Genomic DNA, 23,077 nt, shown 5'->3' with positions numbered 1-23,077 from the left:
ACAATACAGTACAAGTGCTGTTCAATAACAATACAGTACAGCACAGTAGGCTACAGTACTTGCGCTGTACAATAGCAATACAGTACAGTACAGTACTATGCTGTACAATAACAGAACAGTACAGTACAGTACAGTACAGTACAGTACAGTACAGTACAGTACAGTACAGTACAGTACAGTACTATGCTGTACAATAACAGTACAGTACTGTTTTGTAATGAGTTAGTTTGTCCTGTTTTAAGTGGTTGGCCAATGTTAGCCAATCAGAAAGGAATATGAAAAAGGACCTGTTTCGTTTAATGACTATAGAGATATTGTGTACCTATTTGCAGGATTTTTGGACAAAATCTCACTTCCTTTTTCTCAGTTCAATGTCGGAAATGTTCCAGTCTCATGACTTGTGGTTTGCCAAGTTCCCTTGGAGAGAGAGAGAGAGAGAGAGAGAGAGAGAGAGAGAGAGAGATGAGAGAGAGAGAGAGAGAGAGAGAGAAGAGAGAGAGATGACAGAGAGAAGAGAGAGAGAGAGGAGAGAGAGAGAGAGAGAGAGAGAGAGAGAGAGAGAGATGAGAGACAGAGAGAGAGAGAGAGAGAGAGAGAGAGAGAGAGAGAGATACAATGCCAACATCATTTTAAGTTTGCAACTTTGTGGCCTCCTCTCCGTTCTTTCTATACAATGTTACAATAATAAGTACAAGTACAGAGCTCACACATTAATAGGCTACTGACTGTCCATTACAGACTGTAGAGACAGTGGTCTTGACTCTTGTTGTTCATGAGCCTCACTGCCATGGGGAAATAACCCTTCCTGTGGTACGATGACGTGGTCTTGACTGATTCCACTTGCAAAAAAAGTAAATACTTTCACTTTTGTTCTTGCCGTTATAGGAGCCAATAATGTGTGTGGAGCGTCGTATGAATTTGTTCTTACAAGTCCTAATCACAGGTAAGAGAGTTAGATTGCTCAACCTTTTATACTGAAATGTTGCAGTAGGCCTACCACTGGATGTTTAAGGGTTTGTGACCAAGTAGTGTCAGCAGCAGTGGTGCTCAGATTTTGTTAAAAATACCAAGGCCACAATATACTCTGTTACAAGTAAAAGGTATAAATTCAAAATGTTGCCTGAGTAAAGTACAAAAGTATTGGCATGAAAATATACTGACAATACCAGTGTAAAAGTACTTAAAGTTTTCAAATATTTTCAAATTTTTCTTTTCAATAGCCAATCTACAACCTCACAACACATTGCAATGTTTTACTGTCCTTTCTGGTTGTCCTGCATGGACAAGGACACTTTTTGGCACCTTTGTGGTGTAACATGGACTTAAGTGCAATTACACACATAAATACACATCACATCATGCACACATTTGAAAGGATCGCAATGGAAATAAGCCGCTGACTTTTTTCTGTCTATCCTTTTGATAATGGTGTGATAATGTATGTCATTTTACATATATTTTTTTGTCAATAAAGAGGTCCAAGTCAAAAGTCCACACCCACTGGACCTTCCGTAGGCCTATAATCCATAACAGGGTCGGGAAACCTTTTTGGTCGTACCAAACAGTTTTCAAGACAGTGAAAACCACCACCACTTGTATGTCTTATTCAGCACACGAGCACTCATTTCATATGTAGCCATGTGCAAGATTACGCTACCCAGAAAAATGATCTAATAGTAGGCTACTTCTTTATAAGGATGCCTGACTCCCTTCCTCCCACCGTTTTTGTTGTTTTTTGTCCTTCCCCCCCCGTTGCTTTCCTATGCACTGTGTGTGTGTGTGTGTGTGTGTGTGTGTGTGTGTGTGTGTGTGTGTGTGTGTGTGTGTGTGTGTGTGTGTGTGTGTGTGTGTGTGTGTGTGTGTGTGTGTGCCTCTGTCAACACAAGCCGTCACCCCTGGCATGCAGATCTGTTTAGCTGTGAGTGCCACATATGTGCCCGATACATTCTATTTCAACAATTAAAACTAAACCATACACTCAAAAACAACCCCCCCCCCCACACTGTGGTGTGTGTGTGTGTGTGTGTGTGTGTGGCAACCAGCATGCCACGTATATCTCCTACGTGAGTCACTCAACGTCAGTCTCTTCTGTGTGCGTGCGTGCGTGCGTGCGTGCGTGCGTGCGTGCAGTGCGTGCGTGCGTGCGTGCGTGCGTGCGTGCGTGCGTGCGTGCGTGCGTGCGTGCGTGCGTGCGTGCGTGCGTGCGTGCGTGCGCCTGCCTGCCACCCAGGAACCACTTTTACATAGTGGCTTTACATGACATTCATGTTGCCAACCACATTTGTGACATGCATGGGCCTGCCCAGTAGGAGCCATCCAAATGTTGTTGAACGAGGGTGCCAACAGATCCTGCAATGTACTGTACATCGGAGGATCTGTCCTTATTGGCTAAGAGGTTGTTGTTCCAGGCAAGGGAAAATAAGGGGTGCCTTTGTGGGAGAGAGAGAGAGAGAGAGAGAGCTTACAAACCTTCTGCCATCAGGTAAGAGACTCTCTTGACATTTATCAACCTTTAATACTGTAGATGGGTTTTGTGGTTTGTGACCAGGCAGTGTCGGTGGGTACACAGTGTTTATGACTTGCGACCGCCATCTTGCAAAAAAAGACGGCTCCATTTTCATCTACGGTAAACAAATGACTGAGATTTCAGTTACTCTATTCTTTTGCTCCCGGTTGTAGAAGTCTTGTCTTGTCTTGCCAAGTTCCCTGTCTTTACCATCCCTGCGTAGTTTTTTTCTGTCAAATTCATATCCTGTTCGACATGACAAAAAAATAGGAATTGTATGTCTTTTGTGTCATGGCGTCTGTTCCCAAATTCATTCTAGTGACGTCTCGTCTCATTAGTTGTGGTACACTATATACTAGTAGTAGCCTAGTACTAAACAGGTAACACACCTGGAACATTGATATTTTTTGTCACTGTCGTGCGGAAACCTTGTATCTCCAAAACCGTGACTTTCCAGGTAATGGAAAAAGATGACCTGTGTTCTATGGATCCAATATAGTTATTATTTAGTCACAAGCTCTTGTTATTGCTTTTCATTGGTTTTATTGATTGATTGAATACTTTATTAGCAGTTTGCAAAAAAAAAGGAAAGTACAGCTCAAATACAAATTCTGCTAAGAGGATTTCAAACCCAAGAAAGCCTATGGCTTGTTTCCATTGGGGTCCTTTGTACTCAATTCATCGAAACATTTTAACGTCTATAAATATTAACATTTATTAATATGTATACAACTCACACCCACACACACACTTAACCACTTTCACTTGTGAGCTTGTAGATCGCAACTTTTTTGTGACACTGTAGTGTGACAAAGTAGGGCATTCGTTTTTGGAAAATAAAATAAAAAAAATATATTAAAAGTTGAAATATGGAGAAACAAGGTTTTCACACTGTGCCACTCCTCTGATATGATTCTTAGGGGTTCAGGGTTGACATTCAAATCAACTAACCTGAGCATGATTGGTGGACGATATAAATGGATATATTTGGCTGGGTTTTCATATGAAAGCCACTTAGACACATGGTTGCCTATCCCTGCTCTGCAACAACTGGTTGTTGATGATACATGTCACGACACTACAGTAAGGCCTGATGTACTTACACCTCAGGCTTTAGTCCTCTTGCCAGTGTGCAGTGAGGTCATTTTGATAACATTAATTATACTACTAATAATATGATAATCTTTAAGAAAACATGAAAAAGGGTTTTAACTGCATTATCGAGCCTACTACACTGCAACTGTGCATGTGTTGATATGTGCTTGTAGTCATTATGGTAGGTTTTCTCATGTTCTCTCATGCTGTGCCTCTGGGTGACTCCTCAGGGGGTATCTGAGATCATAGCCTCAACCGCTGTACATTCTTCTCGTATATGGCTTGTTCCAACCTTTGTGTTCTTCTGGTAGCATACGTCTATACATTAGAAACCGGGCCTTAATTACAGATATCTACACACCTGTGGCAGTTTGTATTTTTGTTTCTGTTTGCGTCAGTCAAATGGGGACAGAGGTTCTTCCTTGCCCTACTATGACTGTGTGTGCAAAGTTTCACACTGATCGGTCCAACGCACACACACACACACACACACACACACACACACACACACACACACACACACACACACACACACATCTCATGTTGATCACATGATACTTCCTGGTGTTTCATCGCAATTCTTATTGCAAATGACACATTTCGTGACACATGTGGTTACGATCGAATGAAGCATAGATTAAGTGTTTTAATACCACTAGTTCTAAGAAATCATACAAATCACAAATAATAAACACTGTACAGAATTCTATGGATGTGACAGTTAGGCTATATTAGCCTCTCTCTTACACAGACAAGCACCAAGTGATGGGAAATTACTACATTTAGCACAGAAAAAAAACATGCCAATAGATAGCTGTAGCCTAAATACCATGTCCTGTGAGAAGGTAATATTTTATTACATTGAGGCCAGTGTGCAGTGAGGTCATTTTGATAACATTAAGAGTGTTTATGTGCTTGCAGTCATAACGGCAGGTTGTATGACCCTAAATTACCCTGTAGTTGTTGTATTTAGCCACAATATAGAACCATGAGGTGCTGGAAGTAAAATTTGGCCCTTGACCGGCCAACTTCTGATGTGGAAAAAATAGGCTCACCTAACGTTATTTTTGTCCCTTGTGCTCATCATATTTCATTTCAGCATTACATTCCAGCATTAATTCATTCATTATCAGGGTTGACAGACTCCTCTCGTTTGCATTATTGTGCACACAGCTTCTCTCAGGCTCTGTCAGGGGATATATGAGATCATAGTCACTCTGTAAACCGTTGTACATTCCTCTCCTATTGTCATAAATGACTTGTCACAACCTGAGTGCTTGTGTTCTATGGCGTGTTGTGTGTCTATGTTACGTCCCTATTAGTCTAGAGGAAAAAGGGATGCAACATAAACTGGGAGTGAACCCCATTTGTATTAATTGCTTAAGATAATTACAGAAAATGAAATACTTAAATCAGGGAAATTAACATAATAGTCCTAAACCTAAGCTTTGAGTTTTAAACACTAACCTGACAAACACAAAATAAAGTTACAACAAAATCCTACTTATTCTCTACTCTAATCTAACAAAATATGACTTAATACAAAAAGCTGGATTATGTGGCCCAGTGCTTGCACATGTAACACAATGACTTAAGGACTCAAAATACAGTAACTTAAATACAAAGAACACCAAGAGTGTGTGTGTGGGTGGACAGCACTACTGCAAGTGCTGCCAAAGACCACAGGTGTTCACAGATCTTAAATAGTCTTCTCCAGTCTTCTCCAACCAATCACCAGAAGCAAGGGTGATTGCAGCCAGCAATCAAGGTAATTAGAAAAGAAGGTAGGGTCAGCCTAGGGGGCGGGCCGACGCCATTGCTTGCATGGCAGACGCCATTGATGCGCATGGGAGCCAAAACTGGAACAGGAAGTTTGGTGAAATACAATGAAGTCTATGGCAGCCAGCTGGACCAGCTTGTGAACAAACATTATTTCTGAACGATTGTGTCCTTTGTCAGATAATCAGTTCAGGAATATAAAAGAAGACATATCACAGGTTTTTATCCAATCAATTCGGATTTTTTTTAGCACACTGTATGATTTTATTGAGGCATCTAAACAGCGGCATGTATCGTCCATAGACTGTACAAAAATCTCTGGCAGTGTTGCCAGATTGTGTGAGAGAAATAAGCAACCAGGTCTAGGAAAACAAGCCCAAAAGAATCACCGGGGGCCAGGGGTCTTCAACGTTTTTCATATATAACATATATTGTATAATTATGTATACAATTGTGTTTCTTAAACATACACGTTATTGTGCATCAATAATAGACAGATTAATATGTTCATGCTTTTATTTTAAACATACATGTACAGGGTACATTGAGTAGGATGGCCGCACTGCCATTTATAAATATACCTTATTAACTGAGAACAAAATCTGTCAATTGCACAATAATCATGTATACAAGCTATTCAAAATGGACAGAATCATTTATAAATATCATCATTTATTTAATACATAAATGTGGAAAATGTCTTTAAAATATATGAAGACAAATGGACATTTTTGGAAAAATAAAAAAATATATAAAAAATATTTGTATATATATATTTTTTTTTAATTGTGTAATCAAGCAACAATTTTGCGGACCCCCTGCAGTACCTCGTGGACCCCCTAGGGGTGGCAGACCCCTGTTGAAGACTTGCACTAGGCCATTATGAGCACTTTAAACCTTTACTGTATACATTGAAAATAGCCGATCTACAAGCTCACAACGCGTTGTGAGCTTGTAGAGACAAGTCACCCCTTGTCTTGTCTTTTTTTCTGACAAATGCCTATCCTGTTGTGTGTGTGTGTGTGTGTGTGTGTGTGTGTGTGTGTGTGTGTGTGCAGGGCCGATGACAGGATTCTTGGGTGGGGGGGACAAGATTTCCGAAAGTGGGGTGCGCGTGCTTGCGCACCATGTATATATATATATATATATATACATATATGTGTGTATATGTATATATATATATATATATATATATATATATATATATATATATATATATATATATATATATATATATATGTAACATATCTCCTGAAATATGTAAATATTTCAGGAAATGAAAAAAGCAAAACAAAAAGTAGAGTTAGGAGGTTTTTTTCATCATTGATAAGAACAGCTGAATGGACCTCCAAGCTCACAATGAGGTTGGAGGTCAAAATGGGGTGGAGCCTGGAGTCAGCTAAACCAGCTAACTCCACCCCCCTTTGGTCCACCAAAGGGGGGTGGAGTTGGCTGGTTTTGAGGATCCAATGGATCCAATGGAGGATCCAATGGAGTTAGCTGGTTTTGTCAGAAGCGCTTTTAAATACTTTTCATTGGTTCAATATTTTTTTTACCAACACACAGACGTAAAGGATGTTCAATAGCACTGATATATGGAAAAAAATGCAAAAGCGTCAAAGTGGAGTTGTCTGGTTTCTGCCGGACAGCAACGATAGTAATATAGTATAGTGCTATTAGTAATAGTAGGCCTAATAATCTGACACATAGTTTCAGTGTTAAAACGGATACAATAATTGCTGTCTGTGGTTTTATAAAAAAAAAAAACTATAATAGTTAATTTTTGGAACCATGAACTTTTGTTCAAAATGTTGAATTATGAACTGAACTAGTTCATTTTTAAATGTGTGAACTATGAACTAAACTAGTTCATGTAGAAAGTTAACTTTCCCAACACTGGTTCCAGGCAGGGGAAAATAAGTCCTTGGTTGTTACATGTTGTGCAGACACACCTGTGACAGAGAGAGAGCGAGAGCGAGAGAGAGAGAGAGAGAGTGCGAGAGCGAGAGAGAGATCGAGAGCGAGAGAGAGAACGCAAATGTGCTTACATGTATGGGCTAGCCAGCCTGTTTCTTTTATGTTCGGTGAAGCTGAAGGGAATAATTTGAGCTAGCAAGTAGCAACTTGAATATCGCCTCCTCACTGTTCTTTCTAGCGACATTGCAATGTTGCAATAATAAGTACTGACAGAAATGCTCACATATTAACAGTTTTGGGACTGACTGGGGTAAAATTTCAGGCTAAGCCAATCAGAGACAGAGTTGGGCGGGTCTTGCCTAATGGGGAAAATACACAGACACACAAACCCTTGCTAACACACACACATGCACGGCAACACGCCCACCACCACGAAATGCGAACTGTGTGCAGTACAGAAAACATTGTCCACATCGAGTAACAGCAATGCTAATCTCCTGAAGCACCTAACAAAAGTACATGGGGCTGTAAAACTAGTCGCCAAAGACCCCACCGTCTCTACCACGGGCAGTGACCCAGATAGCTACTCCATCTAAACAGCCAGTCACCCAGACTCAACTAAACAGAATGATTGCCATTTGCCAGATAGGCCTATATGTTGTTGAGGAGGATATGCTTCCCATCGCAACGGTTGAGTTTGTTGCCTTCAGAGAACTAGTCAGCAAAATACCAGTGAAAGCAGCAGGGCCACTACAGTGCAGAAATATGTTTAATTGTTCCACTACATTCCATAATGACAATTGCTAGAATGGTCTTTTCTCTCACTGTGCCACAGAGGAACACTAAAACTAAAACTGTGTGTGTGTGTGTGTGTGTGTGTGTGTGTGTGTGTGTGTGTGTGTGTGTGTGTGTGTGTGTGTGTGTGTGTGTGTGTGTGTGTGTGTGTGTGTGTGTGTGTGTGTGTGTGTGTGTATAATACAGGGTACACTGGTGTAAGTGTGAGAGGTTTTTTCTTTTAAAATTAAAAAAAGGTTTAGTCAGTTAAATTAAGTCCACTCACATCTGTATATGCAAATCACATCAAATGCATTCAAACTGATAACTCTGACTGGGGAGGGAGTGTGGGAGATAGTGGGTTATTGCTCTGAGTCCAATGATCATTACACCCTGATGTGAAAGAAAATATTTCTAAAGAAGAAGAAACAAACAAACAAACGTTATGAATAGCCTAATCATTTGGAAATAATATTTCATCATTTTATTCTTCTTTTTTTTCTAACCAAAGTAAAGTAACTAGTTACTAGTTACTTTAATAATTTAGTAACTAGCAAAGTAACTAATTACGTTTTTGGAGCAGTAACTAGTAACTATAACTAGTTACTTTTTAAAAGTACAGTAACTTGCCCAACACTGCAAATTAATAGGCTGTATGTCCATTACAGACCTGTAGGAGGCAGTGGTCTTGTTCATGAGCCTCACTACCTTGGGGAGAAAACTGTCTTGTGGGGGATGCAATTTGAAACTGTAAAAGTCAAAGCCAGCTATAACTGCCAAGCTGTTTTGTAGAAATAGTTATATTCTACTCAATTTTTTTCTTGAATAGACCTTCCTTCAGTGAATTAATACGATTCTATATTGATTTACTTATTTTCTGCCAACCAAAATAATTGCTTGCACATTGCTTATGTGATGTCATGGCCATCACGTTTAATTATAATAATTCAATAATGATAATGACATCTGGGACATCGTGTTTGATTCATTGTTCAATGATAAAAAATATTTTCTTACTAGGCCTATATTGATCCGGAAGTTAAGTAGGCGGAAGTGACGTCTCTGCCCTGGAAGCTCACCTGGCCTGTGATGTTTACAACCTACAAGCTTTTAGACACAAGGTGAGATTAATGTTTCATTGGTTTTGTAATGAAATCACGGTATGAATGGAATACTATTTGTTGCAGTGTTTTTCGCAGCACGTTAAATGGGGCCATGTGTCAACATGCGTTCAAGTTATTAGTGCAAGTTATTACATGCAATAGATTAGCAACGTACGATGTACAAACAAGTGTAAATTATTGTGCATATTCATTTAACTTCTATTTTATACGGTACAAAAAATAGCAAAATTGCCCATCAATCAATGGAGCTGTTGTGAGTTTGTAGATCTAGCATAGGCCTATTCAAAAAGCTTTGACATATTTTAAAAGAAAACAGTTGGACAACATTTTTTCATTCTAAATAGGAATGTCAGGGTTAAAGCTGCAGTATTATATGTCTTTTGGTTAAATGTTTTAAGTGTTCAATAGCTCTATTCTGACAGAAATTATTGCTACAAAGCAGTGGTAACCAACTGGTCGATCACAATCTATATGTCGATCGCCAAAGGCGTCACAGTAGATCACAAACAGATTTGTGTATTGGGAGAGGAGGCGACAGACAGATAATCTGTCATCACATTTGTACAAATATATGGTCATGTGTATGCTTTTTTGTCAAATTTAAATAAAAACTAAATCAATTAATCAATTGAACGGAATATCTAAATGTGAATATTAATTGATGAGCAAGTCAATATTGTGTATTGTAGATTAAATATATGTAATAGCAATTTATTTCATGTCCCTGTGTGTAACTTAAAAGTATCAACTTTATAAAAACAAGGTCTTCATATTTCAGCCTTTTTATACATTTGTTTAAAAAATGTTCCCATTTTGTTTATTCGTATTTAGACTACTAGCCTTTGTGTGGATGTATGCAGATAGATTGAGCCTGTCAGACATTGCAGATGTGAATGATGTCTTACTCATCAGTCATGGTGTTTTTTTTTAACATATTGTAGTGGTAGATCTCGGCTTACACATTGGTATAACAAATGCTCATGTGCTTGAAAAGGTTGGTTACCACTGCTATGGAGTGTTTGTTAAGTAACATTGTTAAATAGCTTTATATTCTGAGTGTAATTATGGCTATAGAGTGTTTGTGAAGTAACAGTGCTAAATAGCTCTATATTCTGACAGTAATCATTGCTATAGAGTGTTTGTTAACCTGTTAAATTTTCAGACAAACAAACAAGTGTGTGTGTCACCTACCTAGGCAAGCTATATACAATTTTAAAGGAACGGGTCTTGTGATTAAAATGATGAAAAAATATTCCAAGATAGCATCAAAACTGACACTACAATCAACGCCGAGGTCTGACATACATAAACAAACACACATTCACAAAGCTGCAGCGACTTGTATGACTCCTATATGAAATATTTCCACAAAGATTATGTTCTTACTTCGGGGAAGAGTGATTAAGTGATATATAAGTCCAAACCACTTTTTTCCTCCAAGAACCCCACATAAACCCCCATTGGACATAGCAGTGGCGGCAATTTTGTGGTTCCATTGATGGTTTTTATTGATGGATTAAATACTTTATTAGCGGTTTGCAAAAAAAGCACAGGAAAGTCAGTAAAAATACAAGTTCTGCTAAGAGGATTTTAAACCCAAGAAAGCCTATGGCTTGTTTCCATTGGGGTCCTTTGTACTCAATTCATCGAAACATTTTAACGTTTATAAATATTAACATTTACCAATATTTATAAAACTCACACACTCACTTAACCACTTTCACTCAATAAAAGAAAATAAATCTAAAATAGCAACAATAGTATATCTGGCGATACAACGTATGTGAGCTTGTAGATTCCTACTTTTTTGTGACACTATAGTATGACAAAGTAGGGCATTCGTTTTTGGAAAATAAAATAAAAAAACATTAAAAGTTGAAATATGGAGAAACAAGGTTTTCACACTCAATCATTAACAATAATGATTGATGAATTGTTAATATGCACGCACACACACAGTAGAAATATGATAAATCCATGGAGGCCAGTGTGCAGTGAGGTCATTTTGATAACATTAATTATACTACTAATAATATGATAAACTTTAAGAAAACATGAAAAAGGGTTTTAACTGCATTATCGAGCCTACTACACTGCAACTGTGCATGTGTTGATATGTGCTTGTAGTCATTATGGTAGGTTTTCTCATGTTCTCTCATGCTGTGCCTCTGGGTGACTCCTCAGGGGGTATCTGAGATCATAGCCTCAACCGCTGTACATTCTTCTCGTATATGGCTTGTTCCAACCTTTGTGTTCTTCTGGTAGCATACATCTATACATTAGAAACCGGGCCTTAATTACAGATATCTACACACCTGTGGCAGTTTATTTTTGTTTCTGTTTGCGTCAGTCAAATGGGGACAGAGGTTCTTCCTTGGCCTACTATGACTGTGTGTGCAAAGTTTCACACTGATCGGTCCAACGCTGCCGAAGATCAGCTACGCACGCACACACACACACACACACACACACACACACACACACACACACACACACACACACACACACACACACACACACACACACACACACACACACACACACACACACACACACACACACACACACACACACACACACACACACACACACACACACACACACACACACGTTGATCACATGATACTTCCTGGTGTTTCATCGCAATTCTTATTGCAAATTACAAATTTCGTGACACCTGTGGTTACGATCGAATGAAGCATAGATTAAGTGTTTTAATACCACTAGTTATATTATAAGAAATCATAAAAATCACAAATAAACACTGTACAGAATTCTATGGATGTGACGGTTAGGCTATATTAGCCTCTCTCTTACACAGACAAGCATCAAGTGATGGGAAATTACTACATTTAGCACAGAAAAAAAAACATACAAATAGATGTTGCTGTAGGTGTAGCCTAATTACCATGTCCTGTGAGAAGGTAATATTTTATTACATTGAGGCCAGTGTGCAGTGAGGTCATTTTGATAACATTAAGAGTGTTTATGTGCTTGCAGTCATAACGGCAGGTTGTATGACCCTAAATTACCCTGTAGTTGTTGTATTTAGCCACAATATAGAACCATGAGGTGCTGGAAGTAAAATGTGGCCCTTGACCGGCCAACTTCTGATGTGGAAAAAATAGGCTCACCTAACGTTATTTTTGTCCCTTGTGCTCATCATATTTCATTTCAGCATTACATTCCAGCATTAATTCATTCATTATCAGGGTTGACAGACTCCTCTCGTTTGCATTATTGTGCACACAGCTTGTCTCAGGCTCTGTCAGGGGATATATGAGATCATAGTCACTCTGTAAACCGTTGTACATTCCTCTCCTATTGTCATAAATGACTTGTCACAACCTGAGTGCTTGTGTTCTATGGCGTGTTGTGTGTCTATGTTACGTCCCTATAGTCTAGAGGAAAAAGGGATGCAACATAAACTGGGAGTGAACCCCATTTGTATTAATAGCTTAAGATAATTACAGAAAATGAAATACTTAACAGAATGATAAAGGACACATGGAGCAAATCAGGGAAATTAACATAATAGTCCTAAACCTAAAGCTTTGAGTTTTAAACACTAACCTGACAAACACAAAATAAAGTTACAACAAAAGCCTACTTATTCTCTACTCTAATCTAACAAAATATGACTTAATACAAAAAGCTGGATTATGTGGCCCAGTGCTTGCACATGTAACAAATTGACTTAAGGACTCAAAATACAGTAACTTAAATACAAAGAACACCAAGAGTGTGTGTGGGTGGACAGCACTACTGCAAGTGCTGCCAAAGACCACAGGTGTTCACAGATCTTAAATAGTCTTCTCCAGTCTTCTCCACCCAATCACCAGAAGCAAGGGTGATTGCAGCCAGCAATCAAGGTAATTAGAAAAGAAGGTAGGGTCAGCCTAGGGGGCGGGCCGACGCCATTGCTTGCATGGCAGACGCCATTGATGCTCATGGGAGCCAAAACTGGAACAGGAAGTTTGGTGAAATACAATGAAGTCTATGGCAGCCAGCTGGACCAGCTTGTGAACAAACACTATTTCTGAACGATTGTGTCCTTTGTCAGATAATCAGTTCAGGAATATAAAAGAAGACATATCACAGGTTTTTATCCAATCAATTCGGATTTTTTTTAGCACACTGTATGATTTTATTGAGGCATCTAAACAGCGGCATGTATCGTCCATAGACTGAATAAAAATCTCTGGCAGTGTTGCCAGATTGTGTGAGAGAAATAAGCAACCAGGTCTAGGAAAACAAGCCCAAAAGAAGCACCGGGGGCCAGGGGTCTTCAACGTTTTTCATATATAACATATATTGTATAATTATATATACAATTGTGTTTCTTAAACATACATGTTATTGTGCATCAATACTAAGCTATTAAAAATAATAGACAGATTAATATGTTCATGCTTTTATTTTAAACATACATGTACAGGGTACAGTGAGTAGGGTGGCCGCACTGCCATTTATAAATATACCTTATTAACTGAGAACAAAATCTGTCAATTGCACAATAATCATGTATACAAGCTATTCAAAATGGACAGAATCATTTATAGATATCATCATTTATTTAATGCATAAATGTGGAAAATGTTTTTAAAATATATGAAGACAAATGGACATTTTTGGAAAAATAAAGAAATATATATAAAAAATATTTGTATATCAAGCAACAATTTCGCGGACCCCCTGCAGTACCTCGCGGACCCCCTAGGGGTGGCAGACCCCTGTTGAAGACTTGCACTAGGTATGAGCACTTTAAACCTTTACTGTATACATTGAAAATAGCCGATCTACAAGCTCACAACCCGTTGAGCTTGTAGATCTGCTATTTAAAAAAAGAATCTTGAAGTAAAATGTGAAATATTGAGGATTTTTTAAACACTAACACCACAAATCTGGTACGGGGCTCCCTGGCACAAAACATTTTCAGATGGGGGTTAGGGACAAATACATATTAATTTGAGGGTCCATGACATAAACATAATTGAGAACCACTGGTTAAAATAACTTTAAAATTGTGAAGCCCAAGTCCAAATAATCAACTACACTTTAGAAAAAAGCCCAAAAAAACTTATAATAAGTGGACATGGCAACACTGGTTTCTGGCTCGGCAGTATCGCGTACTTTGTGCTCTTTAGAAAGCTCAATAAACGTATACAGTGGACACATCGAAAAGCAACACAATGTGTGATATGTCTTCTTTTATTTTCCAGAAGCAATTACTTTACAAAGGTCTCAGTCATTCAGAAATATATTATGTTCATGAGCTGATCCACGGGCTCTCAATAACTCCAATGCATTCCACCGGACTCACGGCTGCAGTCTGGCTCCCATGGTGCGACGAATCTGCCGGCTGGAATTGCATGATAGCGAAAATGACGTAGATGACCCTAACTTCTTTAAATATATCTTGCCAGCAATCAGGAAATGCTCAGCACCTGGAAGTGAACACTCTAGAGTAGAGTCTACTCTCACACAATCCCACACATACACTGACACAAAACCCACACACAACTCTACTGCATACTCACACTCGTAACACCCCCACACTTAAAAACAAACTACAGAAAGTTTGTCAACAGAACCTCTTCTGAAAATTATTACACAGGGTTGGGCACAATACAGAGACATTCTGAGACTGACATAACTAGAGCCCAACATAACTGAAATCCAGCATATATATATATTATATACTGTAAGTCATAGTTTTATGTAGGCCTACATGGTTAAAGTGGCAGGGATGAGGATGAATAACTGAAAAACAGAGCATCAGGTATCGCATCATATCAAATTGCATCAGGTACAATATCAAATAAAGAATGTGCATGTTTAAAGTGGCATTGTTAAAGAAAAACTAAGACCTAGTTTCCCCTTTGCACTTTACAAGGTGAGAATGTCCATTATGTTTGTGTATGTGTGACTCAAGATCTGGCCGTGACTTTTAACAGCACTCACCATGTTGTATCCACCAGACTAGACTCTATTTACAGAGTACAGAAGGTAGACACTTTACATGACATTCATGTTGCCAACCACATTTGTGACATGCATGGGCCTGCCCAGTAGGAGCCATCCAATCTATGTTGCTGAACGAGGGTGCCGACAGATCCTGCAATGTACTGTACATCGGAGGATCTGTCCTTAGCTAAGAGGTTGTTCCAGGCAGGGGAAACTAAGGGGTTAAGTTGTGGGTTGTTACATGTTGTGGAGAGAGAGAGAGAGAGAGAGAGAGAGAGAGAGAGAGAGAGAGAGAGAGAGAGAGAGAATGTGCTTACATGTATGGGCTAGCAAGCCTGTATTGTTTTCTGTTCAGTGAAGCGAATACATCTGGGCTCAGTGAATTTGAGTTAGCAACTTGAATAATGGCCTCCTCTCCGTTCTTTCTATACAATGTTACAATAATAAGTACAAGTAGCTCTGACATAAATGCTCACATATTAATACGCTACTGACTGTCCATTACAGACTGTAGGAGGCATGGTATTGTTGTTCATGAGCCTCACTGCCATGGGGAGAGAACCCTTCCTGTGGTACGATGACGTGGTCTTGACCGATTCCACTTGCAAAAAAAGTAAATATTGTCACTTCTGTTCTTGCTGTAGGAGTCAGTAATGTGTGTGAAGCGTTGTGTGAATTTGTTCTTCAAGTCTTAATCACAAAGAGATTATCTTTAGATTGCTCAACCTTTAATACTGAAATGTGCAGTACCACTGGATGTTTAAGGGTTTGTGACCAAGTAGTGTCAGCAGCAGTGGTGCTCAGATTGTGTTTGTTAAAAATACCAAGGCCACAATATAAAAATACTCTGTTACAAGTAAAAGGCATGAATTCAAAATAGTAAAAGTACAAAAGTATTGGCATGAAAATATACTGACAATACCAGTGTAAAAGTAGGCCTACTTAAAGTTTTCAAACATTTACTAACTTTTCTTTTTAATAGCCAATCTACAACCTCACAACACATTGCAATGTTTTACTGTCCTTTCTGGTTGTCCTGCATGGACAAGGACACTTTTGGCACCTTTGGGTGCGACGTGGATTAAGTGCAATTACACACATAAATACACATCACATCATGCACACATTTGAAAGGGTTGCAATGGAAATAAGCAGCTGACTTTTTTTCTGTCTATCCTTTTGATAATGGTGTGACAATGTATGTCATTTTACATATATTTTTATTGTCAATAAAGAGGTCCAAGTCAAAAGTCCACACCCACCGGACCTTCCGTAGGCCTATAATCCAGAACAGGGGACGGAAACCTTTTTGGTCGTACCAAACAGTTTTCAAGACTGGTGAAATCTACATCCACCAGACAGTGAAAACCACCACCACTTAAGTCTTATTCAGCACACGAGCACTCCACTTCAGTGTTGTTTTTGGCAGGCATTTTAGATTTAGTCTTAGTCTTAGTCTTTTGGACGAAATGCTTGTTAGTTTTAGTCACATATTAGTCATTTCTATCCTTGATAGTTTTAGTCTAGTTTTAGTCGACGAAAATGGTTTTAGTCTAGTTTTAGTGATTGGTTTTAGTCAAACAAATAAAATAAAATAAAATAATATATTTAAACTAATTTAATTAGGTCAATATACATATTGTATTTAAGATATGACTGCTAACAGTATTATCATAAAATATATCCCATTTTTAGGGGATAACACAATAGGATACAACGTGTGTTACAACACATATTGTAATTCACACAAAATACTGCATGTTCGGAAAATAGAATAGCCTAGATCAGGTTCTCATTATCAACCTTTTTTTTTACCAGTACCACCCAGAAAATATTTGTCTCTCCAAGTACCACCATTATGACTGATGTTAAAATACAGTAGCGTACACCTGCCCCATCCTATTCATATGCACAATTCACACAGGAGGCAAATGTATTCCTACTAAAAATGTTATTTTTGACAGTTGTGTACATTATGGTAGCACTAAACTGGCACTTAAACTCATACAGTTGAAAGAAAAACGTCTTAATAGCTTAATAACCACATGGTACCCTCTTTCTAATGGAAAGAGGGTACCACCTAACGGGTTCATTTGGTTCCATTTGTACACTCTCAGAGTTAAATGAACATTGATTTTACAATATGAATTGGGGTCCCAGAGATAGAAATGCCATAAAATAGGGGTCCGTAGCCTTATGCATGCCAAACTGGGGGTCCTTCAATTAAAATGGTTGAGAATTGACTGCTAGAGCTGTAAAAATCATCTCTTATGAGGGGGTCCGTGGCATATCTTTTCAAATGGGGGTCCTAAGGGCTAATAAGTGTCAATGTGGGGGTCCTTGACATGAAACAGTTTGAGAACCACTGGCTTAAGCACGCCAGCTTTAGCCTGAAGCTAGCGTCAGATGTTATGGAAAACTTTTAGGAAGTAGGCTACGACAAACATTACCACTTATTATGTCAGTAAATGGACTGCCGTTAGCTTACCATTGCAAAAATAGTAGCGTGGCACGCCTTCTGGTGTCTCTTATCTCCCTCTCCCGTTAGGTGCATAGGTTTCCTTTCAGATGGATTGTAAAGTAGTATGTATGTCCATAATATATCCATTCTTCTTTTCAGATCACCTAACCCATTAAAACCTAATAACATGCCCACTATCATAACTTAAGGCAGCTAGGCAACTCGCGTCTTCACGTTCATAACAACAACAACAACTACACGTGAAGCCGGTATCAGTGTTGCCAGATTCTGTGAAAGAAACAAGCAACTAGGTCTAGGAAAACCAGCCCAAAAGAAGCGACTATGGGCCACATGAGCACTTACAACTTAGTACTTAAACCTACTGTATACATCGGTTATTTGAAAATAGCAGATCTACAAGCTCACAACGTGTTGCATCAAGAGCGACACGTTGTGAGCTTGTAGATCTGCTATTTTCAAATAAAGTTCTTGGTGGAAACTTATAGTAAAAGAACATGGCAACACTGCCCAGACCAGGCCGGTATCCCAGCCAATCACAGAGCCCCCCCTCCCAAAAAAAGGAAAAGAAACCAGAGCCGGATGTTGCAATGCATCCTAGAACCCTCCCTGTGATTGGCCACTATTCCCCCATTGAAATAATATCGCTATAATATTTTGATCTCTTCATGCATTTTGAACGTCCCACCCAATAAAAATTTCGTCTCGTCTCGTCTCGTCGACGAAAACACACATTCGTCTCGTCATATTTTAGTCATCAAAGAGCTATGTTCAGCACGTCAACGTTACGTCTTTGTCATTAAAAAAAGGGGCGTTGACGAAATCATATCGTCTTCGTCATCGTTGACGAAAACAACACAGCTCCACTTGCCTCTAAACTTGCAACGGAATGTTGATCAGTGCTCTGGTTATTTATTGCCTATAGGCTTCTTTCCAAACCTTGAATGTACTTACATATAGTACGGTTAATATAAAACTCCATTAGTCAGGCACATTTTAGGCACCTTTTTTGGCAGCTAGGCCCACTCTACTGTGTGACATATAAGCGACTACTACACATGCGTCATACTCTAAGCACAGTAGCACACTACAGGTAACTGCAATTGTATCACGTCATACTTTTGTGCACACGCACAGGACATACAGTAACTTAAATCGTTGTTTTGTGCAAACATACTGGTGTTTGTGTGTGTGTGTGTGTGTGTGTGTGTGTGTGTGTGTGTGTGTGTGTGTGTGTGTGTGTGTGTGTGTGTGTGTGTGTGTGTGTGTGTGTGTGTGTGTGTGTGTGTGTGTGTGTGTGTGTGTGTGTGTGTGTGTGTGTGTGTGTGTGCGTGCATGCCGTGTTGTGCCAAATATGAATAGCGTTTGTCATTTCATATGTAGCCATGTGCAAGATTACGCTACCCAGAAAATGATCTAATAGTAGGCTACTTCTTTATAAGGATGCCTGACTCCCTTCCTCCCACCGTTTTTGTGTTTTGTGTCCTTCCCCGTTGCTTTCCGTTGCACTGTGTGTGTGTGTGTGTGTGTGTGTGTGTGTGTGTGTGTGTGTGTGTGTGTGTGTGTGTGTGTGTGTGTGTGTGTGTTGTGTCTCCAGCCGTTCACACTATGCTTATTGAAAGTAACAAGGTGGGGATTTACACCAACCGGCAACCTCAGCCACTTCTCCACGTAGCCAAAGTATCTCTCTCTATGTGCGTGCGTGCGTGCGTGCGTGCGTGCGTGCGTGCGTGCGCGTGTCTGCCTGTCTGCCACCCAGGAACCACTTTTACATAGTGGCTTTACATGACATTCATGTTGCCAACCACATTTGTGACATGCATGGGCCTGCCCAGTAGGAGCCATCCAATCTATGTTGTTGAACGAGGGTGCCAACAGATCCTGCAATGTACTGTACATCGGAGGACGTCCTTATTGGCTAAGAGGTTGTTGTTCCAGGCAAGGGAAAATAAGGGGTGCCTTTGTGGGGTTGATACATGTTGTGGAGACAGAGAGAGAGAGAGAGAGAGAGAGAGAGAGAGAGAGAGAGAGAGAGAGAGAGAGAGAGAGAGAGAGAGAGAGAGAGAGAGAGAGAGAGAGAGAGCTTACAAACCTTCTGCCATCAGGTAAGAGACTCTCATTTATCATCCTTTAATACTGTAGATGGGTTTGTGGTTTGTGACCAGGCAGTGACCGTACACAGTGTTTATGACTTGCGGCCGCCATCTTGCAAAAAAAAAAGGCTCCATTTTCATCTACGGTAAACAAATGACTGAGATTTCAGTTACTTATTCTTTGCTCCCGGTTGTAGAAGTCTTGTCTTGTCTTGCCAAGTTCCCTGTCCTTACCATCCCTGCATAGTTTTTTGCTGACAAATTCATATCCTGTTCGACATGACAAAAAAATATGAATTGTATGTCTTTTGTGTCATGGCGTCTGTTCCCAAATTCATTCTAGTGACGTCTCGTCTCATTAGTTGTGGTACAGTATATACTAGTAGTAGCCTAGTACTAAACAGGTAACACACCTGGAACATTGATATTTTTTGTCACTGCCGTGCGGAAACCTTGTATCTCCAAAACCGTGACTTTCCAGGTAATGGGAAAATAATGACCTGTGTTCTAATGGATCCAATATAGTTATTATTTAGTCACAAGCTCTTGTTATTGCTTTTCATTGGTTTTATTGATTGATTGAAGACTTTATTAGCAGTTTGCAAAAAGAGCACAGGAAAGTACAGTAAAAATACAAGTTCTGCTAAGAGGATTTTAAACCCAAGAAAGCTTGTTTCCATTGGGGTCCTTTGTACTCAATTCATCGAAACATTTTAACGTTTATAAATATTAACATTTACCAATATTTATAAAACTCACACACTCACTTAACCACTTTCACTCAATAAAAGAAAATAAATCTAAAATAGCAACAATAGCATATCTGGCGATACGACGTGTTGTGAGCTTGTAGATCGCTACTTTTTTGTGACACTATAGTATGACAAAGTAGGGCATTCGTTTTTGGAAAAGAAAATAAAAAAACATAAAAGTTGAAATATGGAGAAACAAGGTTTTCACACTCAATCATTAACAATAATGATTGATGAATTGTTAATATGCACGCACACCACAGAGTAGAAATATGATAAATCCATGGAGGCCAGTGTGCAGTGAGGTCATTTTGATAACATTAATTATACTACTAATAATATGATAATCTTTAAGAAAACATGAAAAAGGGTTCTAACTGCATTATCGAGCCTACTACACTGCAACTGTGCATGTGTTGATATGTGCTTGTAGTCATTATGGTAGGTTTTCTCATGTTCTCTCATGCTGTGCCTCTGGGTGACTCCTCAGGGGGTATCTGAGATCATAGCCTCAACCGCTGTACATTCTTCTCGTATACGGCTTGTTCCAACCTTTGTGTTCTTCTGGTAGCATACGTCTATACATTAGAAACCGGGCCTTAATTACAGATATCTACACACCTGTGGCAGTTTGTATTTTTGTTTCTGTTTGCGTCAGTCAAATGGGGACAGAGGTTCTTCCTTGGCCTACTATGACGTATGTGTAAAGTTTCACACTGATCGGTCCAACGGTGCCGAAGATCAGCACACGCACACGCACACACACACACACACACACACACACACACACACAGTGTGTTATAGTCATGTTGATCACATGATGGTGTTTCATCGCAATTCTTATTGCAAATTACAAATTTCGTGACACCTGTGGTTACGATCGAATGAAGCATAGATTAAGTGTTTTAATACCACTAGTTCTATTATAAGAAATCATAAAAATCACAAATAATAAACACTGTACAGAATTCTATGGATGTGACAGTTAGGCTGTATTAGCCTCTCTCTTACACAGACAAGCACCAAGTGATGGGAAATTACTACATTTAGCACAGAAAAAAAACATACAAATAGATGTCGCTGTAGCCTAAATACCATGTCCTGTGAGAAGGTAATATTTTATTACATCGAGGCCAGTGTGCAGTGAGGTCATTTTGATAACATTAAGAGTGCTTATGTGCTTGCAGTCATAACGGCAGGTTGTATGACCCTAAATTACCCTGTAGTTGTTGTATTTAGCCACAATATAGAACCATGAGGTGCTGGAAGTAAAATTTGGCCCTTGACCGGCCAACTTCTGATGTGGAAAAAATAGGCTCACCTAACGTTATTTTTGTCCCTTGTGCTCATCATATTTCATTTCAGCATTACATTCCAGCATTAATTAATTCATTATCAGGGTTGACAGACTCCTCTCGTTTGCATTATTGTGCACACAGCTTCTCTCAGGCTCTGTCAGGGGATATATGAGATCATAGTCACTCTGTAAATCGTTGTACATTCCTCTCCTATTGTCATAAATGACTTGTCCAACCTGAGTGTTTGTGTTCTATGGCGTGTTGTGTGTCTATGTTACGTCCCTATAGTCTAGAGGAAAAAGGGATGCAACATAAACTGGGAGTGAACCCCATTTTTATTAATAGCTTAAGATAATTACAGAAAATGAAATACTTAACAGAATGATAAAGGACACATGGAGCAAATCAGGGAAATTAACATAAAAATAAATATGACTATTTATGACAAAATATGACTTAATACAAAAAGCTGGATTCTGTGGCCCAGTGCTTGCACATGTAACAAATTGACTTAAGGACTCAAAATACAGTAACTTAAATACAAAGAACACCAAGAGTGTGTGTGGGTGGACAGCACTACTGCAAGTGCTGCCAAAGACCACAGGTGTTCACAGATCTTAAATAGTCTTCTCCAGTCATCTCCACCCAATCACCAGAGGCAAGGGTGATTGCAGCCAATCCCACACATACACTGACACAAAACCCACACACAACTCTACTGCATACTCACTCATAACACCCCCACACTTAAAAACAAACTACAGAAAGTTTGTCAACAGAACCTCGTCTGAAAATTATTACACAGGGTCGGGCACAATACAAAGACATTCTGAGACTGACATAACTAGAGCCCAACATAACTGAAATCCAGCATAATATACTGTATAGTCATAGTTTTATGTAGGCCTACATGGTTAAAGTGGCAGGGATGAGGATGAATAACTGAAAAACAGAGCATCAGGTATTGCATCATATCAAATTGCATCAGGTACAATATTAAATAAAGAATTTGCTTGTTTAAAGTGGCATTTTTAAAGAAAAACTAAGACCTAGTTTCCCCTTTGCACTTTACAAGGTGAGAATGTCCATTATGTTTGTGTGTGTGTGACTCAGGATCTGGCCGTGACTTTTAACAGCACTCACCATGTTGTATCCACCAGACTAGACTCTATTTACAGAGTACAGAAGGTAGACACATGACATTCATGTGCCAACCACATTTGTGACATGCATGGGCCTGCCCAGTAGGAGCCATCCAATCTATGTTGCTGAACGAGGGTGCCGACAGATCCT

General features: G+C 39.2%; 1 protein-coding gene across 6 annotated transcripts in view; it reads left to right on the top strand.

Annotated features, from left to right (window-relative positions):
• The first annotated feature begins 889 nt into the window (after positions 1-889).
• LOC308098557 (uncharacterized protein) overlaps positions 890-23,077 on the top strand; it is a 54,153-nt gene continuing 31,965 nt past the window's right edge. For 2 of the 6 annotated variants that reach the window (XM_080446961.1, XM_080446956.1), the window contains exons 1-2: positions 2,350-2,482; positions 9,092-9,192. The gene's annotated coding sequence lies outside the window, so the exon portion shown is untranslated. Of the gene's footprint in view, positions 944-2,349; positions 2,483-9,091; positions 9,193-19,579; positions 19,610-19,680; positions 19,747-23,077 lie in introns of those variants that run through there. The other 4 variants (XM_080446957.1, XM_080446959.1, XM_080446960.1 and 1 more) reach the window with 4 other exon arrangements.

Source organism: Gymnoscopelus braueri (genome assembly GCF_963280865.1).
Source record: "Gymnoscopelus braueri genome assembly, chromosome: 13".
Classification (NCBI taxonomy): Eukaryota; Metazoa; Chordata; class Actinopteri; order Myctophiformes; family Myctophidae; genus Gymnoscopelus; species Gymnoscopelus braueri.
This window is presented reverse-complemented; position numbering and strand designations above follow the sequence as displayed.